Source organism: Aotus nancymaae, unplaced genomic scaffold (genome assembly GCF_030222135.1).
Source record: "Aotus nancymaae isolate 86718 unplaced genomic scaffold, 86718_ANA_hifiasm-v0.15.2.pri h1tg000108l, whole genome shotgun sequence".
NCBI classification, from domain to species: Eukaryota; Metazoa; Chordata; class Mammalia; order Primates; family Aotidae; genus Aotus; species Aotus nancymaae.
In genome coordinates this window covers 14,299,599-14,315,000 of record NW_026988523.1, presented here as the reverse complement: position 1 = coordinate 14,315,000, position 15,402 = coordinate 14,299,599, and the positions used below count along the sequence as shown (strand labels likewise).

Genomic DNA, 15,402 nt, shown 5'->3' with positions numbered 1-15,402 from the left:
CTCCTGCCTCAGCCTCCAGAGTAGCTAGGGTTACAGGCACGTGCCACCACACCTGGCTGATTTTTGTATTCTTAGTAGAGATGGGGTTTCACCATGTTGCCCAGGCTGGTCTCAAATTCCTGACCTCAAGTGTTTCACCTATTTCGGCCTCCCAGTGCTGGGATTATAGGTGTAAGCCACCATGCCCAGCCAATATTGTTGTTTTTCTGTTGTATTTGTTTACTATTTTACTGCTTTTGACTGTAATCTTTATCATTTCTTTTTTCTACTAACTTTGAATTTATTTGATCTTCTTTTTCCTAGTTTCTTAAAATGGAAACTAAGGTCATTCTCTGAGAACTTTCTTCTTTTATAGTATAGGCTTTTAGTTCTGTAAGCTCCTGATGGCTGCAATTTGTGTTGGTTTTGTTCACTGATAAAACCCTAAAGCCGAAATTGGTCCATAGTAAGTAGTAAACAAATGTTTGTCAAATGAATGAATTGGTGCCTCCCTCTACCCAAAACTCCCTGAATGTTTCCATCTTACTCCAGATAAAGCCAATTCCTTACATAATCTTCATGGTTGTACACAATCAGGCCTTTGCTACTCTGTCCTCTTTTTCTGCTGCCTTTCCCTCAGCTACACTGGCTGTCTGTCAAACATGCCTGGCAGGATATGAACTCACGGCCTTTACTTTTACTGCTCTGCCAAGAATACACTTTCTCTTCCCTTCCCTGCATCCCCAACCAAGAGAGTGACATGGCTTACGCCTTCACCTCTTTCATGTACTTGTTGAAAGTCACATCAGAGTCTTTCTGGATGACCCTCTACCCGCTTCCCATCCTCTTGCCCTATTACCATGCACTTCCCACTTTATTTGTCTCCATAACACTTCATAGTTTTCATCACCTTCTAAAGCACTCTTTAGACTATTTTTTTTTTGTCCTGGCAAAAATGAGGTAGTATTTTTTTCCTTTTCTTTTCCCCTCTTATCTTTCATCTTTCTTCTCCTCCCCACTTCCTCCTCCTCCTCCTCTTCCTCCTCCTCCTTCTCTCTCTCTCTCCCTCTCTCTGTCTTCTCTCCCTTTTCCTGCTATATCACCATGCCTTGAGCATGTCAAGCTCATAGCAGGTGCTCAATATATATTTCTTTAACAAATTCATAACTTACAAAAAGATCACTGTGGTTGTTGTATGGAGAATGGATTGTAGGGGGGCAAAAAGGCACACATGAAGACCAATAACAAGGCAACTTCAGTATTCCAGGAAGTAGGTGATGATGGGGAAGTGGCAATGGTGGTGAATAGAAGTAAATTCCTTCAGTATACAGTTTGGAGATTAAATCAATAGGACATGCTGATCCAACAGACAAGGTGAAAAAATCAGGGGAAAAGGATAACTCCTGGGATTTGGGCTTAACCAACTCGATTGTTGATGGTGTCATTTATTGCAATGGTGACATCTTGGGGTAGATTTGGGGGATTCAGTTTTGAACGGTTATGTTTAGGATGTTAATGAGTAAAACCGGGCAGTTGAATTATAGAAATCTAGAATTCAGAGGCATATTTTTGGTGGTTTTTGGAATATAGGTGAGATTTCAAGCCATGAGCATGAATCAAATCACCAAGAGAGAACATATGGAGAAAACACAAGAGAAAGGAGGAGGGGAGAGAAGGGACGAGGAAGGAGAAGAGAGGGAAAAAAAGGGAGGTGAAGGGAAGGAGAAGAAAATAATAGAAGAGAAGAGAGAATAGGAAAAGAGAGAACAGAAGAGAAAGCAGAGGAGTGGAGAGGAATGGGGCATTAGGGCCAATTCTGAAAAATGCCCGCATTTAAAGACAGGAAGCAGTGGAAGGGAGGAGTGGAGAGAGTGCAGTATCTTACAAGGAAGCCAGGAAAGGAAAGTGGGGACGGAGGGAGGGGCCAACCGCGTTTACTGAGGCTGAGAGTTTGAGTAAGAGACAGAAAATGTGCATTTTGGCTTTTCCTAAGTGGAGGTCAGTGGCCTTGACTAGAGCAATTTCAATCAGATGGAGGGTAGAAGCCAGAGTATAACAGGCTTGAAGAGTAAACGGAAGGAGAGAGTGGAGCGAGCATGTGTGGATAAGGGTTTCTAGAAGCTGGCCTGTGTGGGGAAGAAGCAGCAAGAGAGAAAAGGCCTCTCTTACATAGGGCAGCACTGGCTCTGCAGCTGGGCTGAAGTGGGAATTGTAGGTGCTAGACCTGGGTACGGAGGTCATGACTCACGTGGAGATGTGCCACCCAGATCTTCCTCCAGGGAAGCATTTGCTGTGCAGCTGTGGGGAATGCAGTCAGCAGACACCCTCTAGCAGTCAGCTCCTTCAGAGTTTGCCTCAACTGCAGAGAGCTGCCTTGTCCAAGATCACAGCCTTTCCAGGCCTCCTGTATCTGGCGAACCGGATATTGAAAGAGCCGGCCTCATTGCTGGACACTCTGCCCAAGAAGACTTGCTCCAAAGCTTCCTGCCACATAGGCTGAGGCTTTGCTGGGCCTCGTCTTCCTCTACCCAATTCTGTTGACCGCCCCCACCAATACACATCTTGTTCCCCAAAATAAAAATTCCACCCACAAGAGAAAAGTCCAGATGTGACATCACCATTGCTTATGTAAAAAATGCTTTGGGATGTCCCTTAACACTGAGAGGGTTAGGTAGTCATGCCCACCAGCAAGTCCGAAGCTTTTGGGCTACCAAGAGAGAACCAGAAATAAGGAAGGGCCAAGTCTTCTTTGCTCCTTAATGGTGAGACCAGCTGCACCCAACACACCATGTTCAGTTTGGAAGCCATGTTTGAAGAGACCCATAAACATCATTAAGCACTGAGTCCTGAATACAGAAACTTGGACAAAAGTGGGACTACAGTTCTTTTCTCGTTTTTTATCTCAGCTACAAGTCTCTCCATGTTTTCTACTTTTTGAGAACAACGCAGCTGTTATGCATTGAGCTCTTGCACTGTGCAAGGTGGTGATGAAATGTGTGGTCTGCATAACGCATACGAAAGTTCTGTGAGAGAGGCGCTGTTAAGCCCCCTGCCCTGCTGCACAGACAGGCCTGAGAGAAGTCAGTGAACCTCCTCAAGGTCATACAACTAGCAAGTGGCAGAGCAGAGATTTGAACCCAAGCCTTTCTGATTCCAAAGTCGTACTCCAGATTCCTGCCTTTTCTCATCATACAAGTTGAGTACCCCCTTATCCAAAATACTTAGAACCAGCAATGTTATGGATTTCAGAGTTTGGAATATGTGCATATACATAATGAGCTATCTTGGGGATGGGACCCAGGTCTAAACATGAAATTCATTTATGATTCATATACGCCTTATATACATAGTCCAAGGTTAATTTTATACAATATTTTAAATAATTTTGTGCATGAGCTAAAGTTTGCATACATTGAGCCATTAGAAAGCACATGCGTTGGCCGGGTGCAGTGGCTCATGCCTGTAATCCCAGCACTTTGTGAAGCTGAGGCAGGCAGATCACCTGAGGTTGGGAGTTCTAGACCAGCCTGACCAACATGGAGAAACCCCATCTCTACTAAAAATACATAATTGGCTGGGCGTGGTGGATCCTGCCTGTAATCCCAGCTACTCGGGAGGCTGAGGCAAGAGAATCGCTTGAGTGTGGGAGGCAGAGGTTGCGGTGAGCTGAGATCACGCTATTGTACTCCATCCTGGGTAACAAGGGCGAAACTGTCAAACAAGCAAGAGAGAGAGACAGAGAGAGAGGGAAAAAGGAAGGAAGGAAGGAAAGGAAGGAAGGAAAGGAAGGAAGGAAGGAAGGAAGGAAAGAAGGGAGGGAGGGAGAGAGGGAGGGAAAAGAAAAGAAAGCTCAGGTGTCACTATCTCAGCCACCCATGTGGGCAATATGTGGTTGTTTGGTATTATCATTCCTGACTCTCAATGTAGATGCTACTGAGAAGCAATCATTTTCCTATATTTATTCACACATAAGTACTTACACAGTGAAAAGAATGATACAGTATTAATACAATGAAAAAATAATGTGTTCAGCATAAATAGGCAGCACAGTAGCATCACCAGAATACCCGTACCAGCTGTCAGACAACAGCAACAACAAACGACAGGCTTTCGGCCACAATGCTGTTTTGGTTAAAAGGTTACTGTATGCTGAAATTTATTTTTATTTATTTATTTATTTTTTTGAGACGGAGTTTCGCTCTTGATACCCAGGCTGGAGTGCAATGGCGCGATCTCGGCTCACCGCAACCTCCGCCTCCTGGGTTCAGGCAATTCTCCTGCCTCAGCCTCCTGAGTAGCTGGGATTACAGGCACGCGCCACCATGCCCAGCTAATTTTTTGTATTAGTAGAGACGGGGTTTCACCATGTTGACCAGGATGGTCTCGATCTCTTGACCTCGTGATCCACCCGCCTCAGCCTCCCAAAGTGCTGGGATTACAGGCTTGAGTCACCGCGCCCGGCCGAAATTTATTTTTTTTAGGTGAGGAGAACCATTCAAAGCAGTGGGGGACCAGGAGGTGGGCCCCCTAGGATGAGGAGGCATTCTGAATAAACTGTGTGTTGTGCACCTGCATTTTGGCTATGAGCTGTCACATGAGGTCAGGTGTAGAATTTTTCACTTGTGGCACCATGTTAACGTTCCGAAAGTTCTGGATTTTGGAGCATTTCAGACTTTGGATTTTGAGGTTAGGGGTGCTCAACCTGTACGAAGCAGACAGATGGCTACAGTAAGGCTGTTCCGAAGCCTGGCGATGTCTCCACCTTTTAAGAGGAAGAATCCTAATGGGTGAGGGGAACCCACCCAAGGAGCCGGTGTGTGGCCCGGAAACACAGAGCCGAAGAGGTTCAGGAAGCCCCCAAGTCCATCCACTGAAGGTACTGAGACAGTGTCACTGGAACTGGGATGAAACTGTAGCTGGCACTAACTAAGGAGCAACCTTTACAGTGGAAGATGTGACCACAGGAGAATGGCCTGCCAGGGTCCAGGAAAAGGGACTCCCCAAAGCAAGAACTCAGGTCTGTCCCAGCACTGCCCCTACAGGTCTGTGTGAGAGCAAACCTGCAGCCAGGGTCACAGGTAACTGAGCCCTGTGTAGATACACCCGGGAACCTCTGTTTTAAAAATGACCCATTTGTGTGTGTGTGTGTGTGTGTGTTTGTGTGTGTGTGTGTCTGTGTGTGTGTGTGTTTTGAGATGGATTTTTGCCCAGGCTGGAGTGCAATGGCGCGATCTTGGCTCACTGCAACCTCCGCCTCTTGGGTTAGTGATTCTCCTGCCTCAGCCTCTTGAGTAGCTGGGGTTACAGGCATGCACCACCACGCCTAGCTAATTTTGTATTTTTAGTAGAGACGGGGTTTCTCCACGTTGGTCAGGCTGGTCTTGAACTCCCAGCCTCAGGTGATTTGCCCATCTCGACCACTCAAAGTGCTGGGATTACAGGCGTGAGCCACGGTGCTCGGCCCCATTTCCTTTTTCTTCCTTCCCTCCCTAGACACCCCCTCATCAGTGCAAGCTTAGCTAATTATGCCCTTACCTGAGAAATCCCAGAGGCTAATCTTGAAACAATCCAGGCATAGTGCCCCACTCCTCCCACTTAGGGGGGTCATGAACAATTGGGTCAAAATCAAGATAATACCAACCAGACTCCTGATGAGCAATTAGCCAAGGTAGCCATCAGAACAAGACACACAGCCCAGTACCCTGTACCGCTCCCGCATGTCCCCCATACCAGGTTTCCCTTTAAAAACTCTACGGTACATTATAAAATGTGAGAGGGTACTTTGGAATGCTAGCTTTCCTCCTAGCAACCCTCGCCTCTGGCTTTGCAGCAGCAAGCGGCTGAACCTGGGTCCAGTTACACAGCCGTGTTCTTGGGGTGCAAAAGAGGCACCAGGCTCTTGAACCAGCCCCAGCTCCGATTCAGTGCTCCTGGTGCTATAGTTCAGCTTTTCTACACTGTCCTATGCACAGAGCCAGGCTGGTGAGGCTGCGGGAGTATCCCGGGATCCTCAGCAGTCTCGTTTCTCCTGGTAAAGAAGGACTGCCCATCTCTGTGCAAAGCACCTCTGCCATCGCTCGTCCTCCCTCCCCTTCTAAGCGAGAAAACCTGGCTGAAGAGCAGAAGCCTGCTTTCCAGAGTAGCCATGCCTAGAGCCCTCACACCTCTGCCCCTCCCTAACTAGCCTGGGCACCTGGGGTGGAGGTGGTGGGGGGATGGGGAGGTATCAAAATAGAGTTTTTGTTTTTGTCTCTGCAAAGCCAAGGACTGGGGTTGGCCCAGGCACTTTCATCTGATGAGGCCCAGCTATTAGCAGATTGTTGATACTTTTTATTCCAAATGTAAGATTTCAATTCTACATATGTACAAGAATGTCATTTGCTTCATTGATGTTTTCAAACATGATGACATAAAATTGCTCTAAGTATGCCTTTATATTTTTATACCTTACTTATAATTTTGTTTCTTTTTAACTCACCCGGCCCCCACTTCCCATTAGATTCACCAGAGGTTTTCACGGCCTTTTCAAAGAACAGACATGCTCACCATTCGATACAGGCAAAACCAGGCCGCAGCTCACCCTGCCAGGAGAATCCACACCTACAGAGGTGATGCCGCACTCCAGCAGCCCTAAAAGAAATTTCTTTCAAGAAACTTGGCTTCATACCCATGGCCAGAGCGCTATGAAGAGAGGTCCTCTCTCGTTCCATTCAGTGCAGCAGTTGAAAAAGGAAAAGGGAGGTGTGTTTTTATGGAAACCTCAAACGCCCCTCCACATCTCCTGTGAATTACCTCTGTGTTCAGGCAGCCGAGCTAGACAGCTGTGAGGAGAGGCGTGTGTTTTTGATGGGGGCCTTGGAAAGAAAAGGCCCCTTGTACCCTGGCCAACGCATGTAGGTGGTGTGACCTGGGAGGACAGCGGGAGCCAGGAGCTCCCCAGCTGCGGTGGAAGCCAGGCTCCCAGGGGCAATGTTCCAGTGAGCCAGAGGGGGAACCAGAGAGCCGGGAGGCCCCAGCCTGGTCGAGAGGGAAACAGGCAGCACCTGCCCAAGGCAGTAAGCAAGGGTCAGGGAATATGGGGCAATTCCCGACAGGGGCGAGGCCCGTGCCCTCCCTTTCCTTTTTTCCCTCTTCTCTTCTCCTCTCCCTCTTCCTCTCCCTCTACCTTCTCTCTCTCTTTCCGTCTTCCTTCCCTCCCTCCCTCATTCTCTCTCTCTTCCTTCCTTCCTTTCTCTTCCTTCCTTCCTCCCCTCCTTCCCTCCCTCCCTCGCTCCTTCCCTCCTTCTCTCTCCCTCCCTTTTTCTTTTTTCCTTCCTTCCTTCCTTCCTTCCTTCCTTCCTTCCTTCCTTCCTTCCTTCCTTTCCTTCCTTCCTTCCTTCCTGTGTTGTCTCTCTCTCTCTCTCTCTCTCTGCTTCCACTAATAACAGAGATGAATTTTTTCCTTTTTTTTGACACTGGGTCTCACTCTGTTGCCCAGCCTGGAGTGCAGTGGTTTGATCATGGCTCACTGCAGCCTCAACCTCCCAAGCTTAATTGATCCTCCTGTCTCAGCCTCCTGAGTAGCTGGGACCACAAATGTGTGCCACCACATCCAGCTAATTTTTAAAAATTCTTTGTGGAGGTGAGGTCTCCCTATGTTGCTCAGGCTGGTCTTGAACTCCTGGGCTCTAGTGATCTTCCTGCCTCAGCCTCCCAAAGTGCTGGGACTACAGGCTACAGGAGTGAGCCACTGCACCTGGCCCCAGGTTATTCTTATGTACAGCAGGGTTGATGCAATGTACAATGTTTTTCAACTGTGTTTGACCAAGAACAGAGCAAACCAGACTATGAGATACAGTCTTCATGTATATCTCCCCACCATGTATATAAATCTAAAACAAAAATCACATGAAACTACACTTCCGTGTGTGAGACACTTTGATATATTCTATCTCTTGTGTTCTATTCTGAAAAGAATATTGGTTGTGGCTCACTAAAGTGATTCCCTGTCATATTCACAGATCGTGTCCTGCAGTTTGAAAAACACTGACATAGTAAAGCTGAACAAATGTTGGGTGAGTAAATGAATGGTGGAACAAATACCTGAATATTTCTGTCTCAACGTCAGCAAAACAGAGGGGCTGCACTAGATAATTTCTTAGATCTCTTCATTATAAATACTGAGGTCGATGCCTTTGTTTTTAAATTTCCAACAGCTTCACCATGCCCCTGGGCTCTGGTAAGCCTCAGTTAAAGGGATTCCCACTGATACAAGCGATCAGAGGGTTCTTTTTCAATATGTTTATTAACTAATGATAAGCACTGCCTTCCCTTCTAACCTCCCCAGACCTTCCATCCCTGAGCCCAGAAGGCCCAGAAAAGTCAGAAGATAACCCTAAAGTACAGAAGATTCCCAGAGGACTCATTCATGGTATTCTTCCTTGATTTTCTACTTCCTTGAAGTTCTCAGGGCTGAGGTGGAATGTGGAGGAGTGAGGGCCCGAAGTCTCTGTGGCCCTGAAAGATATGCTAGTCAGTGTGGGCCGAGGCAATATGCTGCTATTCCAGTGAGAATATGAATCTTCAGCCTCTCGCACCCTGAGGGCTCCATGAACCCCATCCACTGCTTGCAGTGAAGCCCATCCACTGCTTGCAATGAATCCCATCCACTGTTTGCGGCTTATCCTCCCTTGGCCCAGGCCAGGGGCTTCTGGGGTCATCCGGCAGGGCCACTACAGTACAGTGTGGATCTTGAGAAGCCTGCAAAGGGCTGGTCTTCTGGTGAGCCCCGGAAGTGCCTCCAGTAGGACCTGGTTACAGCTCATCCACAGGGTACGGCCTTCAGAAAGCTTGAGGAAAAGGCTCTAGTGGAGACCAGAGGTGGATTCTCTGCTGTTCAGGAGGTAAAGGTGACTCCCCACCTCATATTATATTGTTAGCTAATACTGATTGGGCACTTGTCCATCCCTTGTACTATGCAAAGCACATCATCTCATTTAAACCCCACAATAACTCTATAAGCTAGATATTAAATATTATTATTAGCCATAATTTACAGGTAAAGAAACTGGGGCACTGAAAGGTTAAGCAACTTGCTCACAGTCATGCAGGGTGGCAGAAACAGGATTTACCCACATAGCTTGATGCCAGAGCCTTCATGCCACATCGCTACACTGTGCAGCCTTCACTGGGGCAGGTGGTGTTGAGTTAGTGAAGAGAAGGCATTCTACCTGGCACTGTTCTGCAGGAGGTGCCAGGAAGTACTGACATGTGATGTCATTGCCATATGTGATCCCATCCAGAGAGCACGAACCTTCCACCCTGTCATCGATTGCCACATGTGCCAAGTGTTGCATGCAATGAAGGCCCAGGTTTATGACGTCACTGCTCTAGGAACGTTATTGGCCTCAAAAAAGGCTGCTTGGTCAGTGTCTGTGGGAGTGTTTGGTGCTGGGGAACCAGAATCCGAGAATGTCACCCTTCTGGAAGCAGGGTAATTGAGGGCTAGCATTCTGGAAGAAGAGGGATGGAGTAAAGCTATCAGCAAGCTCACAATAGTTCTAGGATAAAAATAATAAGGGTTATAATTTATTGAAAAACCACTATACAGCTAACAGTAGACCAAATGCTTTCAAAATATGGTTCAGGTCATTTTACAACCCTGTCATGAAATTATTCTTATTCCCATTTTATGGATGGAGAGCATGAGGCTCAAAGAAGTTAAGTAAATGGATCAAGATCATTAAAACAAACAGAAGTGGGATTTAAAGGCAGGCTTTTCTGACTCAAGATTATGTCCTGAGTTCCTGTCCAATTCTGCTTTCTTCATGTGCATTCATACTCAACAAAGTTTGATGCCTGTGAGTAAAACAATATTTAAAGTCTCCACCATGTATTGGTCACTTAAATGGCTCTGTCAGTCTTCCTCAAGGAAGAAGGGCTGCGGCAGGAAGAAGATCAGATGGTACTTCGCCAACCATTCACGCTGTTTGGAAGCAGCTCAGGCAGAGTGCTGTGATGACAGCTGGCAGCAGAGCGTGGGGAAGAACACAGGCCAGTGTGCTCATGCTCCATCATGTCGCTCCACTCCACATGTCAGTCCATGTCGTTGACAGGCACCACTGAGCTCCTGCACCATGCCCACCAAATGCCCTTCTCCTTTGTGCTTCTCCCTCAGTCTCTCCTTTTTCCTCTTCCTAGACAGGCAGGCAGACCCTTGTTTTCACTACTGCCAGTCAGCAGCTCAGGGCAACTGCCAGATATTAGAGGCAGACTTGCAAATAATAACAAATACATAAAAAGAACACCTCTCTTGTTTCCATGCTAAGGAATTGGGCAGAATGATACAGATTTCAAATATTCTTTTTTTTTTTTTTTTTTTTTTTTTTTGAGACGGAGTTTCGCTCTTGATACTCAGGCTGGAGCGCAATGGCGCGATCTCGGCTCACCGCAATCTCCGCCTCCTGGGTTCAGGCAATTCTCCTGTCTCAGCCTCCTGAGTAGCTGGGATTACAGGCACGCGCCACCGTGCCCAGCTAATTTTTTGTATTAGTAGAGACGGGGTTTCACCATGTTGACCAAGATGGTCTCGATCTCTTGACCTCGTGATCCACCCGCCTCGGCCTCCCAAAGTGCTGGGATTACAGGCTTGAGCCACCGCGCCCGGCCTCAAATATTCTTAAAAGCAGGAAAGGGTGTGGCCTTAGGGAAAGGCCCTTCCACTCTCCATGCCCGGTGGGTCTTACAGTGAGTGTTGGTAAGATTAAATGAGTCGGTAAATGTGCTTGTGCTGTCAAAAGAGAAACACATCCAGGAAACGAAAGGGATTCCTGTCCCTTGGAGTCTGAGCAATAGGTTGACCAGTGGGAGGATAGGCAAGACCTAGGATTCAGATCTGAGGCCTGATCTGCACCTGCTATGTGCCATTCATTAGGATGGTGAAGTCTCACATAGATAAAAGGCACATGGCACTTCAAAACAGCATTCTTAAGATGGCTTGAGGGACATATCAAGGTAGGTGATTCAGGGAGCTTAGGGGCTTATGTACACCGTGTCTCTTGGTGTAGCCACCAGGCCACTCCTGATCCCGTTCACCACTAGGTGGCCTATCCCTTCAAGACACCATACCAGTAAGACGGTAACACCAGTGTGTCTTGAAAACCAAGGAATCATGTGGGCAATTTAACATGGAAGTCCCAAGATGTATGGTAATTACTGAATTGTTACAGTTTCTAGAGATAAAGCATGTTGGAAAACATGCTGTCCAGGCTAGATAAGGAAGAGGTGATAAGACTATGCAGGCATTTCATGGGAACCATCTCTCTGGGCAGCAAGGCTGAGATAGAAGAATGCCTTCTGGGAGAATGACAATCGTGATCACAGATACACAGGTCACATAGCCTTGGGGAGGAGGGACTAAGGGTTTCCAGAAGGAAATAAAGGTGGAGTCAAGCAAAGGCCAAGCATGCAGGCTGTGAGGGACAGTGTTTGGGAATCTAGTGTGGTAGTGGTTAAGAGTGCAGACTCTGATACCTTGGTTCAAATTGCAACTCCACTATGTAGGAACTGTGTGGCTGTGGCCCTTAAGATGCCTATGGCTCTGTATCCTCCATCTGTAAATGGGGATCACACTGGTAGCTGCTTCATCAGGATGTGATGAGGATTAATTGGGGCGTTGCATGCGTCATGCTAGCATAGTGTTGGTTGGCACTAGTAACTGCTCGAGAAATGTACCATTGCCATGAGGCTGGGAATGGGTAGGATACACACGCACACACACACGTGCATGCACACACACACACACACACATTCATCCCAGCTTCAACTTTCACCTCCACAGGCTCCTTCACCAGTCAGTGAGGAGTTAGGTTCTTTCTTGCCAAAGATATCTGAAGCTCAACGCCTGTTCTATATGGACACTTGGGGTATTTTGAGCAACCATGTTGGGATGCGGGGTGGTGGTGGCACTAACTCATAACTTGGCTATGGGAGCTATTTTAAGTGTTCACCCTCTCTCCCCATCCCATGCCCTCCCCCAATGCCAATGGTTCTCAACATTTTTTGGATATGGCCCCCTCAAGAAATGGATGGCTGCTAAGGATCTTCTTAAGAGCAGTACATGTCCAAGTTCTGCACTTTATTTCAGAGGCTCTATGGACATCAGGATTTGAACCCTATTCCAGATATACAAACTCAAAGACCTAGAGGTATGTCTTTGCTGCCTGCCTCTTTTCTCTGAAACTATGCCTTAAAAATACCAAGGGGATAGAGAAACCTGCTTCTCTGGATCACACTCTGAAAACTGCTGTTCAGAAGAGTTGCAGCTTGAACAGGGCCACAGGGATATAAAAGAAGCCCTGGAACCATGTCTTCTCTAAAAACAACAAAATCATCAATAATGAATTGGAAGAATAAGTATTGTGAAAACAGCCATACTGCCCAAAGCAATTTATAGATTCAATGCTATTCCCATTAAACTACCATTGACATTCTTCACAGAATTAGAAGAAACTATTTTAAAATTCATATAGAACCAAAAAAGAGCTTGTATATCCAAGAAAATCCTAAGCAAAAATAATAAAGCTGGAGCCATCACACTACCCAACTTCAAACTATACTACAAGGCTACAGTAACCAAAACAGCATGGTGCTGGTACAGAAATAGTCACATAGACCAATGGAACAGAATAGGGAACTTAGAAATAAAACCACACATCTACAACTGTCTGATCTTCCAAAAACCTGACAAAAATAAACAATGAAGAACGGATTCCCTATTTAATAAATGGTGCTAGGAGAACTAGCTAGCCATATGCAGAAAATTGAAACTGGACCCCTTTCTTACACCTTTCACAAAAGTTAATGCTAGATGGATTAAAGACTTAAATGTAAGACCCAAAACTATAAAAACCCTAGAAGAAAATCTAGGCAATACCACTCAGGACATAGGCATAGGCAAAGATTTTGTGATGAAATCGCCAAAAACAATTTCAACAAAAGCAAAAATTGACAAATGGGATCAAATTAAACTAAAGAGCTTCTGCACAGCAAAAGAAACTATCATCAGAGTAAACAGACAACCTATAGAATGGGAGACATTTTTTTCAATCTGTCCATCTGACCAAGGTCTAATATCCAGGATCTACAGAGAACTTAAGCAAATTTACAAAAAACCCCACAAACCCATTAAAAAGTGGGCAAAGAACATGAACAGACACTTCTCAGAACAGGACATACATGCAGCCAACAAACATATGAAAAAACATTACTGACCATTAGAGAAATGCAAATCAAAACCACAGTGAGATACCATCTCACACCAGTCAGAATGGCGACGATCAAAAAGTCAAGAAACAAGAGATGCTGGCAAGGTTGTGAAGAAATAGGAATGTTTTTACCCTGTTGGTGGGAATGTAAATCAGTTCAATCATTGTGGAAGTGATTCCTCAATGTTGTGATTCCTCAAAGATTTAGAAACAGAAATACCATTTGATCCAGCAATCCCATTACTGGGTATATACCCGAAGGAATATAAATCTTTCTGTTATAAAGATACAGGTATGCATATGTTCAATGCAGCACTATTCACAATAGCAGACTTGGAATCAACCCAAATGCCCATCAATGATAGACTGGATAAAGAAAATGTGGTACATATACACCATGGAATACCATGCAGCCATAAAAAGGAACAAGATTATATCCTTTGCAGGGACTGGGATGGAGCTGGAGGCCATTAGCCTCAGCAAACTGGCACAGGAACAGAAAATCAAACACTGTGTGTTCTCACTTATAGTGGGAGCTGAACAATGAGAACACATGGACGCAGAGAGGGGAACATCACATACTGGGGCCAGTCGGGGCAGTGTGGGGCGGAGACAGCATCAGGAAAAACAGCTAATGCATGCGGGCTTAATACCTAGGTGAAGGAAGGGTTGATAGGTGCAGCAAAGCACCATGTCCCACGTTTACCTGTGTGACAAACTTGCACATCCTGCACATGTAGCCCAGAACTTAAAATTTAAAAAACATCATCAACAGTAACAGTAGCTAACTTTTCTGCGTATTTGCTATGTTCCAAACACTAAGCTAAGTTCCTTACATGCATTATCTCATTTAATCCTTCCCAAACTTCCATGATGGCAATAATATCCTGGTCCCTGTTTTGCGGATGAGACACTAAGGCACATAGAGGTTAAATAACCTGCCCAAGATCACACAGCTAGTGAGTAGTAAGATTCAATCCCAGACCCAGATCCTGCTGTCAAGCAGTATAGTTTGTGACCACCTAGTGACATCACAGGAACCACACTTCCATCTCTTATTTTAATGTCATGAATGTTCTTCCTTATAAATGCACATTAGACTTGAGTGGGTAAAAATTCTGAACATACTGAGTCTTCTACCCTGAGCCAATCCTCTTCAAAATGAACCTGCATGGGAACCAATGCTGAAAGTGGAAAGAGACCACAGACAGGCCTGGCATCTGTATGCATAAGGCAGAAAACTGTCTCCCTGCACCCCTAGTCCCTTAAAAGGCTGTGGGCATCTTTGAGTCAATGACCAGCTGCTGCAAAGGATTCTGGGAATCCCAACCCCTCAGAGTTCTGCAAAAACTGAGCTTTGCTCAACTTACAGTCCTGCAAAAGGTGGATACTAGAATAGGGAGGTGGGCATACAGGCCAAATACTCTGTTCTGCCTTCCAGGAAGGAAAAACCATACTGTCCAGGAAGCTCACAAGTGACATGTGGCCCATGGGCATACCAGGGCTAAAGTGAAGAAGGATGGACTGCTCTGTGGAAGGAAGGAGTGAAAGTGAACAGGGAGGCATAGGGCCATCTGCAGGAAGACTTAGAGGAGGGAAGGAGGGAGACTGGCTTTGGCAGGGAGGGGAGGCGGGAGCAGAGGGAGGTGGAGAATTGGTTCAGGCAGTGAGAGAGGGCAGCCCCACTCTATTTCCCAAGCTGCTCTCTGGATGCAGGCAGGAAGGTTGAGTGTATTACACTGGCCCCACCTCCAGAGGCTCTCTCTGCAGTTGCTGGACTGGACACAAAGCGTGAGAGACAGAGACACCATCTCTGCTGATTTGTACTCAACTCTGGTTCCTGTTGCTGAGAGCCCACGTGTCACAGAAGCCAGGGCAGGGGAGCCCACACTGCTATCTGCATTTCCCAGGTAAGCAACTGTCTGTGTGTGAGCCAGGAGTGGAGAGCAAGGCCTGAGAGCCGTAAGCAGAGGAGAAAGTAGGAGGCAGCTGCTTGGGATGGACTGTAGTACAATGTGGAAGGAATGAAGGAAAGAAGAGGGGTATGGGCTGGGGTTGCAACAAGCCCTCAGGGTAGGCTTCTGCGGAGTGTTGATGGACGTATGAGGTCGGGGAGTTGGAGGCTGTATTTGGTCCATTCCTGCCTGGCAAGTGCAGAGAAATTTCCAGCAAAGGACTA

At 46.4% G+C, this 15,402-nt stretch overlaps 1 protein-coding gene across 11 annotated transcripts in view; it reads left to right on the top strand.

Moving 5' to 3' along the window:
- The window catches only part of ZNF648 (zinc finger protein 648), a 246,345-nt gene that overhangs the window by 212,722 nt on the left and 18,221 nt on the right, over window positions 1–15,402 (top strand). For 9 of the 11 annotated variants that reach the window (XR_010340315.1, XR_010340314.1, XR_010340311.1 and 6 more), the window contains 3 exons: window positions 7,980–8,033; window positions 8,306–8,389; window positions 14,979–15,133. The gene's annotated coding sequence lies outside the window, so the exon portion shown is untranslated. Of the gene's footprint in view, window positions 1–4,754; window positions 4,856–7,979; window positions 8,034–8,305; window positions 8,390–14,978; window positions 15,134–15,402 lie in introns of those variants that run through there. The other 2 variants (XR_010340317.1, XR_010340313.1) reach the window with 2 other exon arrangements.